This window comes from Apodemus sylvaticus, chromosome 22, assembly GCF_947179515.1.
Source record: "Apodemus sylvaticus chromosome 22, mApoSyl1.1, whole genome shotgun sequence".
NCBI lineage: Eukaryota > Metazoa > Chordata > Mammalia > Rodentia > Muridae > Apodemus > Apodemus sylvaticus.
This window is the reverse complement of record NC_067493.1, coordinates 17,756,697-17,776,065: the sequence shown is the minus strand read 5'-3', so window position 1 is coordinate 17,776,065 and position 19,369 is coordinate 17,756,697. Positions and strand designations below refer to the sequence as shown.

The following is a 19,369-nucleotide window of genomic DNA, read 5'->3' as shown; positions in this document are numbered from 1 at the left end:
TTCTGAGTTCGAGGCCAGCCTGGTCTACAGGGTGAGTTCCAGGACAGCCAGGGCTACACAGAGAAACCCTGTCTCGAAAAAATACCAAAAAACAAACAAACAAAAAACAAAAACAAAAAAGAAAAGAAAAACAAGATAAAACAAAACAAAAGGAAAAGCCATATATACTCTGAAAGTCTCAAAAGACTAGCCATGTTAACTTACTAGTGCACATTAGAAATGAACACATAGTTTTCCTGTAATGGTGCAGTTTGGTTCATGTCCTAGAGGCTTGGTCACCAGGTAATGGTGCTACTGGGAGGTGTCAGGGCCTTTAGAAGGTGGAGTCTGGTGGAAAAGTCATTGGGAATGTACAGCTGGAAGGCATGTTGGGAGCCCGACCCTTCTGACTCTTTTTATTTCCTGGCTGCCCTAAGGTGTTGTTAAGCCACGATGGAGAGAAATGTCTGAAACCATGAGTCAAAGTCTTTCCCTTTTTTTTTTTTTTTTCTAGACAAGGTTTCTCTGTCTATCCCTGGCTGTCCTGGAATTCACTCTGTAGACCAGGCTGGCCTCGAACTCAGAAATCCGCCTGCCTCTGCCTCCCAGAGTGCTGGGATTACAGGCGTGCGCCACCACCGCCCGGCTTAGTCTTTCCCTTTTTAATGTGATGTATGGGGGTTTTTTGGTTTGGGATTTTTTTGTTTGTTCGTTTGTTTAATAAAAATGTAACATTTCAGTCTGGATGCTACATTTTTACTGTAAACAACTGAAACCCATTTGCTTTTCATAAAACTCAAAGGAGTTGAAAAAGTAGATGGTTGAGGTTGGATGTGACAGTCGGTACCTTTAATCCTAGCAGTCCAGAGGCAGAGGTGGATGGGTGAGTCTCTGAGTTAGAGGCCAGCCTGGTCTACACCGTGAGTTTCAGACCAGTCTCAGGTAAATTGTAAGACTGTTTCAAGAACAGAAGAAAAAGTAAATATTCATAGCCAAATTGTTCCAAACATTCTTTTAAAAGTCTCTAAAAACTCAGCTGAGTATTAATTTTAAATCTCATCTCTTTGGTTCCAAAGCAAAACAAAACAAAACTAGCAAGATGAAGTGAAAATGTAAAAATATGACTAAGGGAGTAGAAAGAGAAAATGGGAAGTTATGGGGGGCAAAAAAGAAAATAAATTGCCATGGAGTAGAGAGATGGCTCAGTGGTTAGGGGCACTCGCTGCTCTGCATAGGCTGGGTATGATTCCCAGGACCCACACTGTAGCTCACAATGACTTGTCACTCGAGTCCTGGGGGATCCAATACCCCGTTCAGGTTCTGTATGCAGACAGTGCACATAAGTACATACATGGAAGCAAAATACACAAAATACATTTATGAAAAGACTACCTAAGAATAAAGAAATGTGCGGACTGCAGAGATGGCTCAGCAGTTAAGAGCCCCGACTGCTCTTCCAAAGGTCCTGAGTTCAAATCCCAGCAACCACATGGTGGCTCACAACCATCTGTAATGAGATCTGACGCCCTCTTCTGGGGTGTCTGAAGACAGCTACAGTGTACTTATATATAATAATAAATGAATCTTTAAGCTGGAGCGACCTGAGAGAGCGGGGTTGAACAGAGCAAGTAGAGGTACTGAATTCAAATTCCCAGCAATCACATGATGGCTCACAACCATCAGTACAACTGCAGCATACTCATATACATAAAATAAATAAATAAATAAATAAATATTCTTTAAAAAGAATAAAGAAATGTGTGATTAACATTAGATGATCATGTTTAGGGAAATAAAAACCATATAAAATATATATTTTTAAAAAAGTAAAAATACTAGTAGAAATATAAAGAAAAGGGAGGAGCCAGGTAGTGGGGGCGGGGGGGGGGGGCACATGTCTTTAATCTCAGCACTTGGGAGGCAGAAGTAGGTGAACTTCTGTAAATTCAAGGCCAGCCTGATCTACAGAGTTTCAGGATAGTCAGGGCCACACAGAGAAACCCTGTCTTGAAAAAAAAAAAAAAGAAGAAGAAGAAGGGAGGAAGCCTCAAGATGGAGAGGGATCCTTTCGTGAGTGGCGGTGAACAAGGACGCAGTGCCATGAAGGTGATGGGCACGCTTCAAGAATACAAGGTGGTAGGGCACCGCTTGGCAATCCCAAAATGCCACACACCGCCACTGTACTGAATGCAAATCTGTGGTTGGTGGCCAAATCCCGCTTCTGATACTTTTGTGTCGCAGCTGAAGAAGATGAAGAAGTCATCGGGGAGATTGTGTATCGCTGGCAAGTGTTTGAGAAATCACCCCTGCGTTGAGGAACTTTGGCATCTGGCTGCGCTACGACTCCCACAGTGGCACACACAACTGTATACTGAGAATACCAGGACCTGACCACCGCTGGCACGGTCACACAGTGCTACCGCGACATGGGTGCCCAACACCGCACCCGGCACACGCCATCCAGATCATGAAGGTCGAAGGCATTGCAGCGGGCAAGTGACTCCCGCCAGCTGCCAAGCAGTTCCCCCGACTCCAAGATCAAATTCCCATTGCGGCGCCAGTACAAGCCACGCTTCACCACCAAGAGACCCCAACACCTTGGTCTAGACACAGAGACACACTGAATAAAAACTTCAGACTGCCAGAAAAAAAAACAAAAAAAAAACATGATGGAGAGGGAGGGGGTTGCTGGAATAGAGTAGCTTGTGAGACAGCTGCTGAGATGGCTCTGTATGCCAAGGCACATTCTGTCAAACCTAAAAAACTAAGCTCAGTTTCCGAGAATGGGCAGGCTCCTTCTGTATTAGTTAGGGTTTCCATTGCTGTGAAGAGCAACCAAGACCCAGACAAATCTTATAAAGGCAAACATTTAATTGGTGCTGGCTTACAGGTTCAGAGGTTCAGTCCATTATTATCAAAGCAGAAAGCATGGAGTTATTCAGGCGACGTGGTGCTGGAGAAGGAGTTGAGAGTCTACATCTTGATCCATAGGCAACCAGAAGGAGGCTCTCTTCCCCAAGCAGCCAGGAGGAAGGTCTCCCTGCACTGGGCAGAACTTGAGCCCGTCCCCACAGGGACTCACTTCCTCCAACAAGGCCACACCCACTCCAATAAGGACACACCTCCCAATAGTGCCGCTTTCCATGCCTGGGTAGGTAGTGTCCTAGCTGGGTGTTCTTTCTCTCCTATGTGCCCTGGGAATTGAGGAAGCAATCACGGCACCGAGATCTCTACAGATGGAAGGTCTGTTTTCACTTTCCAACTCTCCTCTCGCTGATGGGCTATAACTAAGGAGGTCAAGTATACCTCAGACTCAGGGGCAATGAATGGCAGATACAGGGCTTCAGAAGCAAGCCGATGGCAACGACCCTAGTCTTAGGGCTCTCAGGTTCTGGGATCATCAGTTGACAAGGTCTGCGTCCAGCCTCTGAGTGTGGGTCCAACATCCCGGTTTAAGGGCTCAGCTGAGCCTCTTGAGCGCTGGTCTTCTCATTCTGTACAGGGCTCCCCGCCCCCGCACCCCCCACCCCCCCCACCCCCGCTGTTTCCCACACTGAAGCTCTGGAAGGTTACATTTGGATTGCCGGAATTGTGGCTGTTTTCTTTTTTCTTTCTTTCTTTTTTTTTTTTTTCTTTTTTTGGTTTTTTTCGAGACAGGGTTTCTCTGTGTAGCCCTGGCTGTCCTGGAACTCACTCTGTAGCCCAAGCTGGCCTCGAACTCAGAAATCCACCTGCCTCTGCCTCCCAAATGCTGGGATTACAGGCGTGCGCCACCACCGCCCGGCTTGTCGCTGTTTTCTGTTTTCAGGCTTGCTGGTTTTGTGGTGTTTGTTTTCTCATTTCTCTCTTGCTTAGTTATTACTGAGGGGGGATTATTTTTACCCGCGGTCTCATGGTTGGTTGTGTTTATCCACAATTGTCTGTACTGTGGGGGGAGACCACTTCTGGGTCGAATGACCCTTTCACAGGGGTCACAAATAAGATATTCTGCATAGCGAATATTTGCATTACAATTCATAACAACAGTAGCAGAGACAGTTATGAAGTGGAGACAAGAATAATGTTATAGTTGGGGAGGTCACCATAACACGAGGTAAAGGGTCAAAGCGTTAGGAAGGTTGAGAATCTCTGGCTTAGAGGATATCCATGTTTTCTTCTTTTTTAAAAAAATTTATTTTATTATTTATTTATTTTATGTATATGAGCACACTGTTGCTTCAGCACACCAGAAGAGGGCATTGGATACTATTCCAGATGGTTATGAGTCGCCATGTGGTTTCTGGGAATCGAACTCAGGGCCTCTGGAAGAGTAGCCAGTGCTCTTAACCGCTGAGCTGTCTCTCCAGCCCTGCCTGCGTGTTTTCTTTCTTTCTTTTTTGTTTTAAAGATTTATTTATTATTATATGTAAGTACACTGTAGCTGTCTTCAGATACACCAGAAGAGGGCGTCAAATCTCGTTCTGGATGGTTGTGAGCCACCATGTGGTTGCTGGGATTTGAACTCAGGACCTTCGGAAGAGCAGTCAGTGCTCTTGACTGCTGAGCCATCTCTCCACGCCGCCCTGCATGTTTTCAATCATAGCAAGCTTTCCTTTCTTTGATTCTGACAGCTAGCAGGGTATAATAGGCTAGGTGGGCAGTGGTTACTTCTCAGAACATCTGCCCTTTTAAAGTTTCAGCTGAAGTTTCTATTATTCTGATGTGACTTGGTGGTTTTCTCTGGCCACTTTAATATACTTGCTTGTTCTTTATATTTAGTAGTTTAATTATAATATGACAAGAGGAAGTTCTTTTTTAGTTCTGTGTAAAATTTCACTTTTTTGTTTGTTTTGTTTTGTGTGTTTTGCTTTGTTTTGTTTTAAGAGACAGGGTTTCTCTGTGTAGCCCTGGCTGTCCTGGAACTCACTCTTCAGACCAGGCTGGCCTCGAACTCAGAAATCCGCCTGCCTCTGCCTCCCAAGTGCTGGGATTACAGGTGTGCACCACCACGACCCAGCTTCTTTTTTCTTACTTTTTTTTTTTATTAAAGATTTAGTTATTGTTATATGCAAGTGCATGGTAGCTGTCTTCAGACACACCAGAAGAGGGCGTCAGATCTCATTATGGATGGTTCTGAGCCACCAAGTGGGTGCTGGGATTTGAACTCAGCAATCAGTGCTCTTAACCACTGAGCCATCTCTCCAGCCTCTTTTCTTACTTTGTATTCTATAATCTTTCTGCCAGTTTCTTTTGCATTGTTATTAATGTTGTAGGTTGTTCCAGTTAGGGTTTCTATTGTTGTTACAAAACACCACGATCAAAGCAAGGGAGGAGGAAAGGGTTTATTTGGCTTACACTTCCAGATCTTAGTCTATCATTAGAGGAAGTTGGGCTAGGAACTCAAACAGGGCAGGGAACCTAGAGCCAAAGAAGAGGCAGGCCATTGAGGAATGCGGCTCACTGACTTGATCCTCGTGACTTGCCAGCCAGATTTCTTATAGAACCCAGGACCACCAGCCCACAATGGGCTGGGCCCAGCCCCACCCTCATCAATCATTAATTAAGAAAATGCATTACAGGCTGGAGAGATGGCTCAGTGGTTAAGAGCGCTGACTGCTCTTCCAGAGGTCCTGAGTTCAATTCCCAGCAGCCACATGGTGGCTTAAAACCACCTATAATAGAATCTAATGTCCTCTTCTGGTGTGTCTGAAGACAGCGATGTACTCACATTAAATAAATAAATAAATAAATCTTAAAAAAAAAAAGAAATGAAATAAAACCCACAGGATCATTGGGGAAGAAGTTGAAAAGGAAATGCCAATGCCTTGGAAAATGACAGCTCTCTCTCTCTCTCTCTCTCTCTCTCTCTCTCTCTCTCTCTCTTCCTCTGCCCCCCCCCCACACACATACATATGTATTACGCACTGAATGGAAGCATGATCTAAAGAAACTTTAAGTCGACAGCAATCAAAAAAGAGCAAAGCATTATGGGAAATTTTCCAACTGAAGCCCTGGACTGGAAAGATCCACTCACAAATTTTGTTGGACCTTTAAAGAAAAAATAGTATCAGTGCTCTTCAAATCTCCAGCCAAACAGAAACTGAAAGAATATTTCCACGCTCCAATTTACATAGCTGCTATTATATTGTTAAAAACCTGATATAATAACTCTGTTAATAAAACTATGTAACAATACCCTTCATAAATACAGATGCAAAATTCCTCAATTAAGATACTTTTAAACAGGACTGGAGAGATGGGTCAGCAGTTAAGAGCACTGACTGCTCTTCCAGAGGTCCTGAGTTCAAATCCCAGCAACTACATGGTGGCTCACAACCATCTGTAATGGGATCTGATGCCCTCTTCTGGTGTGTCTGAAGAGAGCTACAGTGTACTCATATGCATAAAATAATTTTTTAACTCTTTTTTTTATTCGATATATTTTTATTTACATTTCAAATGATTTCCCCTTTTCTAGCCCCCCACTCCCCGAAAGTCCCATAAGCCCCCCTTCTCTCCCCCTGTCCTCCCACCCACCCCTTCCCACTTCCCCATTCTGGTTTTGCCCTATACTGCTTCACTGAGTCTTTCCAGAACAAGGGGCCACTCCTCCATTCTTCTTGTACCTCATTTGATGTGTGGATTATGTTTTGGGTATTCCAGTTTTCTAGGTTAATATCCACTTATTAGTGAGTGCATACCATGATTCATCTTTTGAGTCTGGGTTACCTCACTTAGTATGATGTTCTCCCATCTGTAATGGGATCTGATGCCCTCTTCTGGTGTGTCTGAAGAGAGCTACAGTGTACTCATATACATAAAATAATTTTTAAAAAAAGGAGATACTTGGAAACAAAGAAACAATCTCAGCACTGGGGAGCTAGGGGGGACAGGTAGATTATCTCTGGTCTACAGAGGGAGTTCCAAGACAGCTAGGGCTACAGAGAAACCATGTTGAGAGAGAGAGAGGGAGGGAAGGAGGGTGCTTGGAAACAGAACTTAATAACATATTAATAACTCATACATGATAATCAAGTTGGTTTTAGCCCATGGATGGTTCAACATGACAACAAACATAATATAAAACATACACACACACACATACACAAAAACAAAACAGGGATAAAAATTATTTGAAGGACTGGAGAGAGTGCTCTTGCAGAGGACCTGAGTTCAATTCCCAGCAATCACATGGTGGGATCTGACACCTTCTGGGGTGTCTGAAGGCAGCTACAGTGTGCTCATATACATAGAATAAATCTTTAACAAAAGAAGTTATTTGAAATCATATCTCGATAGATAGTCAAAAAGCCTTGATATTTATTGCTTAACATTTCATTGTTATAAAAACCCTGAAAAACTCAGTACAGGAGGCTCTTGTCTCTTGTCTTACTTAGGTTTCTATTGTTGTGAAAAACACCATAACCAAAAACAACTTGAGAAGGAAAGGGTGTATTTCATCTTACAACATATTATCCAGGGAAGTCAGAACAGAAACTCAAAGCAAGACCCTGGTGACAAGAAGTAGTGCAGACGTCTTCGAGGAGTGCTGCTTACTGGCTTGCATCTTAGTTTGCTTAGCCTGCTTTCTTCCGCCTTCCGGGATCTCCTGGCCAGGGAAGGCACCTTCTGCAGTGTGCTGGTCTTATCATCATCAAACAGTAAATGAGAACATGCCCCGTACATTTGCCTGTAGGTTGATCTGGTGGTGGTGGGATTTCTCAATCAAGGATCGCTCTTCTCAAACGGCACGGCTTATATCAAGTTGACAGGATGCTAGGCAGCACACACCTCAATACAATAAAGCCTAAAATAGGACCATCTCATAACCAGTATTTTGCCAAATGCAGGAAAGCTGAGAAGAGTTCCTCTAAAGTCAGGAACAAGGCAAGGGTGTATCTTGCAACCAAGCTTACGTAATATGGCATGCGTGGAGCTGGAGCGCTTGGGGCCGCTTCCAGGAATTTGGTAAGAATATTTACATCATGCTAGTTCTAGGGAGTAGACTCAGACAGGAATTTAACCTTGGGCTAGAACAAGGCTCCGGATGAATACGGCTGAGGAATGTATTGTATTCCTCGTATCTTGGTAGTTCTCGTAAACCCCTAGACTCGTGACCACTGGACTTTGTTAATTGCCTTGTTTGTTTCTTGACTACTCTGTCAATGCTTTGTTTGTTCTTGGACCACTTTGTCTTTGATCTAGAACTGACCCTACTGTTTGTATGTACCTAGAATGGTATAAAAGCAGACTGGAAAAAAAAAATAAACTCACTTCAGCACTGGCTGGGGTCACCTTATGTTGTCTAATTGTCTTTTCTTTTTCTAACCCTTACTCCCTCCCTCGAGACCCTGTTGACTGACTGAGCTGGCTTGGTCAGGTGTTCTAAATTTTAGCTAAAGCAAATTAGGGACCAGAACACAATGAAGACACAGATAGGAAAGGGAGGAGCCAAGCCACCCCGTCGTAAGTGGCATGACTCTACTTAGCAGACCCTAAGAACTCCACCAGGGGACTGTGGAGTTGCAACGGAGCAGTATTCAAAATCAACATCTTTTCACACACCAGTAATGAGTTTGTGGAGAAATAGATCAAGAAAACAACTGCTGGGTGGTGGTGGTACACGCCTTTAATCCCAGCACTTGGGAGGCAGAGGCAGGTGGATTTCTGAGTTCGAGGCCAGCTTGGTCTACAGAGTGAGTTCCAAGACAGCCAGGTCTATACAGAGAAACCCTGTCTCGAAAAAAAACAAATGTCCCCCCCAAAAAAAGGAAAGAAAGAAAGAGAAAAAAGGAAAAGTAAAAGAAAAAAGAAAACAACCACAGCCCTTACATCAGAAACAGAATGGCCCTGAGAGAAGACATATACAAACAGCCCCAGATCTCTGATTCTTGACAAAAGTGCCCAAAACAGATGTTGGATAAAAGCAAACTTCAACAAATGGGGGTTGGAAAACAGGGTTCACTTAGACAAGGGCACTAGATATTCTGTCTCTCTCATAAGTCAACTCAAAAAGAATTAAATGCTTCCTGTAGTTTGTATAGTAAATGCTCCCATCTCAGCAACCTTCTTGACACACACACACACACACACACACACACACACACACACAAACCCGGGCTAGGCTCGTGTGTTTCAACTCTGCCTCCAGCTGGTGACGCTGCTTTGGAATGTCATGACTCTTGGAGGAAGTACACTTTGAGATCTTATATATAGCCCAGTCCCATTTCCTGTTCTCTGCTTCCTGACTGCCAATCTATGTAACCAGCTGCCTCATGACCCTTCCTGCATTATCCTTTCTGTGCCATGACATAGCCCTTCGTAAACTGTAAGCCATAGAACCCTTGCTACCTAAAATCGCTTCTGGTTAGGTATTTAGACATAACAATGAGAAAACAACAAATTAAATATCTTTTCAAAAAGCGTTGTCTGCGTGCACACGCATGTGAAGAACTGAGGTTGATGTTGAGAACTGTTTCTCCTTACCTGGTTCACGGAGACAGGATTGCTCTGGCAACCCTAGAGCTTGGTGATGTATCTTGTCTCCCTAGCCAGCTTGCTTGGTTCCCAATTTGTCAGGATTGATATGTAGGTTACTACAACTTCTAACTGACTCATCACACTGACTGGCGTTAAACAAGGGACAGCAGATGCCCAGGGCATACAGTTCATGGTTTTCTTTCCCTAAAACTCCTTATGACAGCTGTGCTTATTATAATTCCGTAATTCTATTAAATCACATAATGATGACATTTAAAAAAAAATCTTAAAATTTTAAAAGTATTAGAACAAAATGGGAAACTCACTAAGCTGAAGGTCCAAGCAGCAATCTCACGAATAGAACCCCAATAGCTCAGGAAATAAAAGGAAGAATTTATGAATGGAACTATATAAAAAGTTCCTCCTATATACATACATGAATAAATGAATAAACCAGTCTTTAAAAAATTGCCGATTTATTTCCAGTACTGCGGAGGCCAGGCCAGGCCAATCAAAAGTTCAAGGTCTTACTCAGCTACACATTGAGAAGCTAGCCTGGGATACATGAGACTCAGTCTCAAGAGACAAAAAATTCAAGTCATAATGAGGCACGGTGGCTCTAATGCCAGCACTCATATTGAAACAAGAGGATTGCCGTGAGGTCAGGACAGTGTGGACCAGCCTGGACTACCCTGTGAGACCTGTAAGATAAAATCAAATTTAGTTCCACCAAACGTCAAGTTACATGGTTCAAATGAACATTTTTTTTTCTTTTTCTGGTTTTTGGAGATACAGTTTCTCTATGAATCCCTAGCTATCCTGGAACTCTGTAGACCAAACTGGTCTCGAACTCAGAAATCTGCCTGCCTCTGCTTCCAAAGCGCAGGGATTAAAGGCATGCGCCACCACTGACTCGCTCGGGTGAACATTTTCAGAGCTCTATTTCAAATTAATGCTTTCACTTACTCCGCAGCTCTCCGTCTGGCTGCACTGTCAACTCCTTAAACAAACCACTTTGGGGCTTTTAAACTTTGCTAAGAATCTCCTTGAGAGTTCCATAGTCACTGTTATAGCGCTGCAAACAAATTTCTTTAAAAATACCCTCGCCAGGCCAGGCGGTGGTGGCGCACGCCTTTAATCCCAGCACTTGGGAGGCAGAGGCAGGTGGATTTCTGAATTCGAGGCCAGCCTGGTCTACAGAGTGAGTTCCAGGACAACCAGGGCTACACAGAGAAACCCTGTCTCGAAAAAAAAAAAAAAAAAAAACCAAAAAAATAAAAAATAAAAATACCCTCATCCTCAAACCCTTCTACCTGTTAGGAGGACACCAGAAAGCACTGTTTAGGGGGGGGTATGGTGAGATTGGAACCCAGGGTGCAACTGGCGTAGGAAGGGACAGGGCGGCTTCTGCACAGTGTACTGCCATAACACGATCCACAAGTTTTCCAAGAACAAACAGCATGTCTCAGAGACCCGTGCTCATAGCACCATTCTTAACAGCCAGAGGGTGGGGAGCCAGCCACATGGCCCTTGAGGAATGGGTAAAAGCAGTCTATGTCTGCGTACATTGCAATCTTGAGCAGTCCCGAGGTGGGGAAGGTAACCCTGCCGTGGAGATGCCTGTTTAACAAATACCACGCTTCAGTTTTTCAACCTGAAAACAGATCTGAAGACTGGTTCTGCGTGCGTAACAAAAGGAACACACGTGATCTAGTTAGCTTCTGCTGTGGACTCAGCAGCACCTGAATTATCTGAGCCCGTCTCAATTAGGGGACTTCCTTGCTTAGACTGGCCTGTAAGGGTATTTTCTTTGTTTGCTATTTGGTGTAGGCAGGACCAGTCCACTGTGGGTAGTTCTATGCCCAAGCAGGGCCTTCCGGGATAAATAAGAAAGCTGTCTGGGCGGAGCCTAGGAGCGAGCCTGAACTCAGTTTTCTCCCTTGCTTCCTGCCTCTGCTCCTTGCCTTCCTGTCCTGACTTCTCATAGGGATGGATGGTGACCGGAAAGTAGAATAGAAAACAATTCTTCCCTCTGCAAGTTGGTTTTGGTAGTGGTGTTTATCACAGCAACACAAAGCAAAATAGAAACATGATAACATAACTAAACACTCAGAATTAAGGTCGTCATTTTCTTCTTTCTTTCTCTCCTTTTCCTCTCTCTTCCTTCCTTTCTTCCATCCTATCCTTTCCTTTCCCTCTCCTCCCCCCCCCCTTCCCATACCTCTAACACACTGCTCACCTCTAACAAACTGCTCCTTTCCCTCCGCGATCTCTCTGGAGTGGGCCACTGAAGACATACATCAGCACATCTGGCACATAAGGCTTTTACTGTCTTCCATATGAATTGTTGTCACAATACTATCCTAATTCCCACTTTATTACTACTTTTTGTTATTTCATCTTTCTTAGTAACTGTGTGAAGGCTTTTGTAGTGTGGTATATCATATATAAATAGCCAAACCAGATATGTATTGGTCAACAAATAATCACAAAACAGGTGCATTTTTAAAGAAAACGTTGTTTTTTTTTTTATTTTTTTATTTTTATTTTTTTTATTTTTTTATTTTTTTTGGTTTTTCGAGACAGGGTTTCTCTGTATAGCCCTGGCTGTCCTGGAACTCACTCTGTAGACCAGGCTGGCCTCGAACTCAGAAATCCACCTGCCTCTGCCTCCCAGAGTGCTGGGATTACAGGTGTGCGCCACCACCGCCCGGCAAAGAAAACATTGTTAATACCCCAGTACCTCATATTCCCTTTCAAATGCTCTCTCCTCTCCTTCTTTTATTTTTATTTTTATTTTTTAATTTTTTAAAAAATTTTTAAATTTATTTTTAGGTGTTTTTTTTTATTCGATATATTCTTAATTTACATTTCAAATGATTTCCCCTTTTCTGGCTCCTCCCCTCTCCTTCTAAAGGTAGCTACCATCCTAACTTCTAATATTATAGATTAGTTTTGCTCATCTCCACTTGTATGCAAATGGCATATTGCAAGATGGACTCTTTGTCCTAGTTTCTTTAACATCATGTTCACGAGATTCATTCGTGTTGCTCATGTAGCAACAATTTCTGGCATAAAGTATTTTACAAATGACACAACTCCTTTTTTTTTTTTTTTCTTTCGAGACAGGGTTTCTCTGTATAGCTCTGGCTGTCCTGGAACTCACTCTGTAAACCAGGCTGGTCTCAGAAATCTGCCTGCCTCTGCCTCCCAGAGTGCAGGATTACAGGCGTGCTCCACCACTGCCTGGCTGACACAACTCTTTATTCATTTTATACTTCACATGCATTAGTATTTTTGATAGTTAATGTTAGCCATCCAACTTGACTGGATCAACTAAGAATTAAACCATTAGGCACACATGTAAGGGACTGATCAGGTGATAGGACTTTGGAAGACCTACTTACTGGTCAGCAGCTTTTGGTAACAGTAAATGAAAGCGGGTCCTAAGGAAAGTATCTGTTTTTGGTCTGCTCCCCTTCTGGTTGTCTTCTGGTCATGCTGTTGAATTCATTTACTTTGCGGCTACCTACCATTCACATTTTTTGGCTGACATCAGAATGTAGCTTTGTCAGTCATCCAACATGGACTGAAGACCCGTGGCTTTCCAGGAACACTTCAGAACCAGTACCAGGCTGCTGAGGCATCCAGTTTTGTGGACTGAGCAGATACCAGGGTCTTAGTCTCTAGAGTGTTAAGGCTGCCTCCACTCCTGACCTACCCAGACCAAATGATGTAAGCAAATCTGAGAAATCCCTTTAATATATATTCATTCCACAGGTTCTGTTTCTTCTCATGAACCTGATACAGCATTTCTCCTAATATTGGGCTATAATGAACTATGCTTTCTAGGACTAATGTACACTTCTTTATTTTTTAAGGATTTATTTATTTTATGTATGTGATTACACTGTTGCTGTCTCCAGACACACCAGAAGAGGGCATCAGAACCCATTACAGATGGTTGTGAGCCACCATCTGGTTGCGGGGAATTCAACTCAGGACCTCTGGAAGAGCAGAGCTCTTAACCACTGAGCCATCTCTCTAGCCCTAATGTACACTGCTTTAGACACACAATGTTTAATCTTTGAGAGAGAATCTTCCTAAATTGCTGAGGATGGGTTTGAACTTAAAACCCTCTTGCCTTGGCCTCTGGAGTAGCTGGAATTACAGGTATACACCAGCAGGCCTCCTAATCTGCAGATCTTTTATTTCTTTCTTTCAACCCTTCCTGTTTATTCCCACCAGGGCTTCCATTACTGTTGTAGGCAATTCCTATGTCCTCATTTCAGATTTAAGGTTTCCAACGTTTCAGCAGCACATACACCATGTCTTGAAAGTGTCTGATATGCTAAATAGAATTCAGCTTCTAGTTTTTTTTTTTTTTTGTTTTTTTTTTGTTTTTTTTTTTTTGGATTTGGTTTTTTCGAGACAGGGTTTCTCTGTGTAGCCCTGGCTGTCCTGGAACTCACTCTGTAGACCAGGCTGGCCTTGAACTCAGAAATCCCACCTGCCTCTGCCTCCCAGAGTGCTGGGATTACAGGCATGAGCCACCACCGCCCGGCTTAGTTTATTGATTTTTAAAAGATTCTTTTCTTAACCTATGTACATATGTGTGTGTCACTGTGTAGGAATTTACCACATGTGTGCAGATGTCCCTGAAAGCCGGAAGAGCCTGTCAGATCCCCCGGAGCTGGTTTTAGGCAGCTGTGAATTGTCTGACGTAGGTGCTAAGAACCTTAATGCAAGTTCTCTTGCAAGAGCAACCACAGTGGAAACTGCTGAGCCATCTCTCCAGTTTATTACTTAAAAACCAAACAAACATGGGCATTAAACTTCATGGAGTGTTTTCTTTTCTGAAACTATTGGGGCTTTCTCTCATTCTGTGAATGTGATATTATCTGGATTGCATTTATTTTTCTTTCTTTATGTCATTACTTATTTTTAGTATCATTCCTAATCTATACATTAAAAGTTATTTTTCTTATTGTCTTTAACTGTATTTCATAAGAGTGGACATGTATTTTAAATTATCTATGTATTTTAAATTATCTCTTAAAAATATTTTCTAATTTTATTATTTTTTTCCTAGTCTTTTGGGTTACTTAAAGGTGTGTTTATTTGTTTTGATTTTGAGACAGTGTCTCACCACGGAGCTCTGGCTGGCCTGGAAGTCTGTCTGTAGATCAGGCTTGCCTCAAATTCACAGACATCCACCTGCCTCTGCCTCCTCAGTGCTGGACTCTTTAACAAAGAGTATTTTCCACATTTTTTTTTCTTGCTGCTGGAATTCACCATTCCACCTTGAACATACTCAGTAAGCTTTCTACCATTGTTTAATTTCCAGCTCTACTCTTAATCATTTATTTATAAAAAAATATTTTCTGTGTATGAATGTTTTGCCTGCATATGTTTGTGTATCATTTGTATGCAATGCCCTCTGAGGCCAGAAGGAGGTGATAGATCCTAGTTACAGACAGTTTTGAGCTGCCACAGTTGTGAGCTGCCATGGAGATGCTGGGAATTGAAGCTGGGTCCTCTGGAAGGGCAACCAGTTCTTTTTTGTTTGTTTGTTTGTTTGTTTTGTTTTTTGGATTTGGTTTTTTTAGAGACAGGGTTTCTCTGTATAGCCCTGGCTGTCTTGGAACTCACTCTGTAGACCAGGCTGGCCTCGAACTCAGAAATCCACCTGCCTCTGCCTCCCAGAGTGCTGGGATTACAGGCATGCGCCACCACCAGCAGGCTGCAGCCAGTTCTTTTAACTGCTGTGTCAGCTCTTCAGACTCCCTATTTTCTTTTAAAGATTGATCATTGACATTATTTTCTGGTCTAGGCCCACTGTAATTAAAAACAATGTATGTGGAGTTCAGGAGATGCTCAGGGGTAAAGATCACAGTGTTCTTGAGAAGACCTGGATTCAGGTCCCAGCACCCACCTCTGGTAGTTTACAACCCACTATTATTCCAGTTCTTGGGGTTCTGATGTCTCTGGCCTTGGTAGACACCTGTACAAACAGACATACATATAGTTAGAAATAATTTTTTAAAATCTCTATATGCTTTTATAGGGTGGACTACCTTGAGTTGTTGGTCACAACTGATGTTGGTTGTCCAGCAGAACTAGAAGGTTGCTGATAATACCGCATGCCTTGTTCACCAGACATACAGAAACTAACGTGGAATTGAGCTGGAGGCTTCACCTCTGCTGACTCACCTTTGTAGTGCCAGTAGGTGCTGTGCAGGCTGCCCGGGGGAGAATTGTCAGCAACAGTCTCACTCGGCTGTGAAATCTGGGTGCTACAGACCAGCCAGAGATGTGTCTGCTTGTGCAGTAGGGGCAAGTCTATTATGGGGGCCAACCCACTGTTTTCTGACTGGATTTGAGGCCTGCTCCACAAGAGGCAATTCCTGTCTGATACTGTATTCTGGTCAAAAGCCCATGGCTGGGGAGGTTATAGGCCCTAATGGGGAAGCCACTGATGTGTTGCCAAATGGACTGGTTGTGCCCATCAAATTGCCTTTTAAACAATTCTGTTTATGCCTACAAACTAGTGCTATGTCAGCGTTGTTTTTTTTTTTTTTTTTTTTAAAAAAGCTCTTTGTTGTGACTGTGATGATTTGAATATGTTGGTACAGGGAGGGGCACGATTAGGAGGTGTGGCCTGGTTGGAGTGGGTGTGGCCTTGTTGGGGGAAGTGTGTTGCTGTGGGCATGGGCTTTTAGACTCTCATTCTAGCTCCCTGGAAGCCAGTCTTCTCCTAACAGCCTGTATATGAAGATGTAGAGTTCTCAGCTCCTCCGGGGCCACGCTCCTGTCTTGATGATAATGAAGTGAACCTCTGAATCTGTAAGCCCGTCCCAGTTAAATGTTATCCTTGTGTGAGTTGTCTTGGTCATGGTGTTCATTCACAGCAGTAAAACCCTAAGATGGTGGGCAGCTACAGAACTTTATGGCAACTGTAGAAGCTTACACTTGGTATTCTTAATCACCCCCTCCAATGCTGCAGAAGGGACAGAAAGGGAAGGCTAGAGAAGGGTGTGTCTCTGAAGGTCAAAGTGTGGAAGGCTGACTTCTAGGTATGCCCTAGCTTTTGCATTTTTGGAACCCACAGTAACACAGATCACCTATAAACAATCTGGCCGGTCAATAGCCAGTCATGGTACGCAGAGGTGCTCATGGGGCCCCACAGAGTTAAATGGTGGCTGGCACAGGGTGTGGGGTGGTGGAGAGGAAGCCTGGTAAGGTCAAACTAGGACTTGAAGCCCCAGAGACCCAGAAGGGAGGGGAGGAGCTTTGACTGCTCCTGACTCCAGGCTCCTGTCACATAGCCACACCCCCTCCCCCCATAGAGAGAACTGTGGCCATCAGTCATATAGGCACAGCTTCCACAAGTCCCTCCTCATGTAGATGAGGCAACTTGGACCAAGTCAATAGGAAGCACCTGCTGTCAGATCGGACCCACCCCAAAACTGTATATAAGATCCTGTCCAGAAGGAATAAAAGTTGTGTGCGATTTATTCCATCGTCCATCGTCTGAGAGCATCTGTCATAGGAGCTGTAACACTGCTGGGGAAGAGAAGGCCTCCCTGAAGCTCCACCGGAAGCTCCCTTGCATTCCCCCTACTCAGCTTGGCTTGGCTTGGCCCAGCTCAGCCCAGCCCAGCCCAGCCCAGCCCAGCCAGTGCAAGTCTTGGACCAACGGAGGCTGTCAGGACAGTGGCACCAGAGGAGGAGGAGCAGCAGCAGCAACAGCAACAGCAGCAGCAGCAGCAACAGCAGCAGCAGCAGCAGCAGCAGCAGCAGCAGCAGCAATGAGGACAGTGAAGGCACTTCCTCCTCCCTGCTCAGGCCCTATCCCTGCTCAAAACCCTCCCACTGGGCTGACAGCAGACTGGGTAGCCACGGAAAAGGTGCCCAAGCTCCTGTAAGCAACGCTCATCCGAGCTCCTAATTAAACTCTTTGGGTCACAAACACAACAGCTGGCCAAATCAGATGTCAAAGTAGAAAGACGGGAGGTGTTAGGATTCGGTCTAAGCTCCACCCCACAGTTACCTGGCAACAGCCAGGTAGGCCAGGCCTACTATAAAAGGGGCTTCCTGCCCCTCCTCCCTCTCTTACATCTCTTATTTTCTCACTCTCAGCTTCTTTCTTGCCCCATCTTAGGCTCTCCTCCCCTCCCCCTCTCTCCACGTGGTGGTCATGGCCGGCCTCTGCTTCTCTACTCTCTCCCTCTTTCTGCCTTTCTCTGCCTCTACTACCCCCTTAACTCCACTCCCCGTGCCCTGAATAAACCATTCTATGCTATAATGCTGTGTCTGGTCCCTCAGGGGGATGGGATGCCTCAGCATGGACCGGCTGAGGGACTGCTTCCCCCACACCGCCATGGAACATATTCTCTAACCTCTTTCTCTCTTTATGATCACAACAGGGTGGGGTAGTTGGAAAGGAGAGGGGATCAGTGGGAGTGTTATAATGAAATATCATGGAGTATTACTGCCATAAAAAAACTTGATATAATGTACGATGTTAATAAAAACATACAAAGCTGGGCGGTGTTGGCATACACCTGTAATCCCAGCACTCTGGGAGGCAGAGGCAGGCGGATTTCTGAGTTCGAGGCCAGCCTGGTCTGGTCTACAGAGAGAGTTCCAGGACATCCAGGGCTATACAGAGAAACCCTGTCTCGAAAAAAACAAATCCAAAAAACTAAAAATAAATAAATAAACAAATAAATAAACAAACATACACAAAATCTTTCAATATGATACTGTAACTGCTACAAATAGGAAGGTTTTGCTTCTAGGTCACACAAAAAAGTTTTAAAACAAGATTGACAGTTGCTAATATCTCAGTAAGTTATAGAAGCACACTACATTGCAGTGATAAATGAAGAAAGATTACGAGAAAGAAACACAGACCTATTTCATTAAGTTGTTTTCTTACCTCCACAAGAGCACTATGGTATGTACACACATGCACATAAATACACACACAACTAAATAAATCTTAAAAGAGCAAAACAAAGCCTGGTCTACAAAGTGAGTTCAGGCCAGCCAGGGCTACACAGAGAAACCCTGTTGGGGGGGGGGGGCAACCAACCAAAAAACAACCAGAAATCCTCAAACTGAAAAGCAAAGTTGACAGCCTCATCAGAAAAGGCCGAGGATGGGTTTCCAGACCTGGATTTAAACCTAAGTGCTTGTGATGGTCTGAACGAAACTGGACTCCATGGGTTCATAGGGAGTGGCACTATTAGGAGGTGTTTGTTGTCTTTGTTGGAGGAAGGGTGTCACTGGAGGTGAACGTTGAGGTTTCAGATGCTCCAGCCAGGTTCAGTGCCACTCTGCTGCTATAGATGTAGCGCTGTCAGCTCCTCTCCATCACCGAGTCTGTCTGGGTGCCACCAAGCTTCCCACCATAATGGACTAAACCTCCGAACTGTGAGCCAGCCCCAATTAAATGTTTCCTTCATAAGAGTTGCAGTGGTCAAGGTGTCTCTTCACAGCAACAGCAACCCTAAGAAAGTGCTTTACTTTGGATCAAGTAACAGAAGCTCACAGATCCTCCAAACTCATATTTCCAGGTGTAGTGGCTATTCCTGGTTGTCAACTTGACTATATCTGGAATGAACTACAATCTAGAATTGGCTCACCTACGATCCTAATCTGGAGGCTCAGAGATATAAGTTTCTGACCTGGATCTTGGCATGGAGATCTTGAAGCATAATGGCTATGAATTTCAGAAGATTAAGACAAGGAGATCTCTGAGTTCAAGATCATCTGGGATTAAAGGCATGGGGCCACACCCTCTTTTGGAGACCTACGGCCTTTAATCTGGGCTACACCCTCTGCTGGAGATATATAAGGACATTGGAAGAAGGAAGATTTACTCACTCTTCCTTGCCTGCTTGCCTTGTGGGACTGAGCAACT

The 19,369-nt window shown here is 44.0% G+C and overlaps 1 protein-coding gene and 1 pseudogene across 1 annotated transcript in view; one reads left to right on the top strand and one right to left on the bottom strand.

Moving 5' to 3' along the window:
• The window catches only part of Flt3 (fms related receptor tyrosine kinase 3), an 83,600-nt gene extending 80,611 nt beyond the window's left edge, over positions 1 to 2,989 (bottom strand). Inside the window, exon 1 of the mRNA XM_052167826.1 lies at positions 2,868 to 2,989. The gene's annotated coding sequence lies outside the window, so the exon portion shown is untranslated. The remainder of the gene's footprint in view (positions 1 to 2,867) is intronic.
• LOC127672436 (60S ribosomal protein L18a-like) lies at positions 2,080 to 2,603 on the top strand (annotated as a pseudogene).
• Positions 2,990 to 19,369: the final 16,380 nt, after the last annotated feature.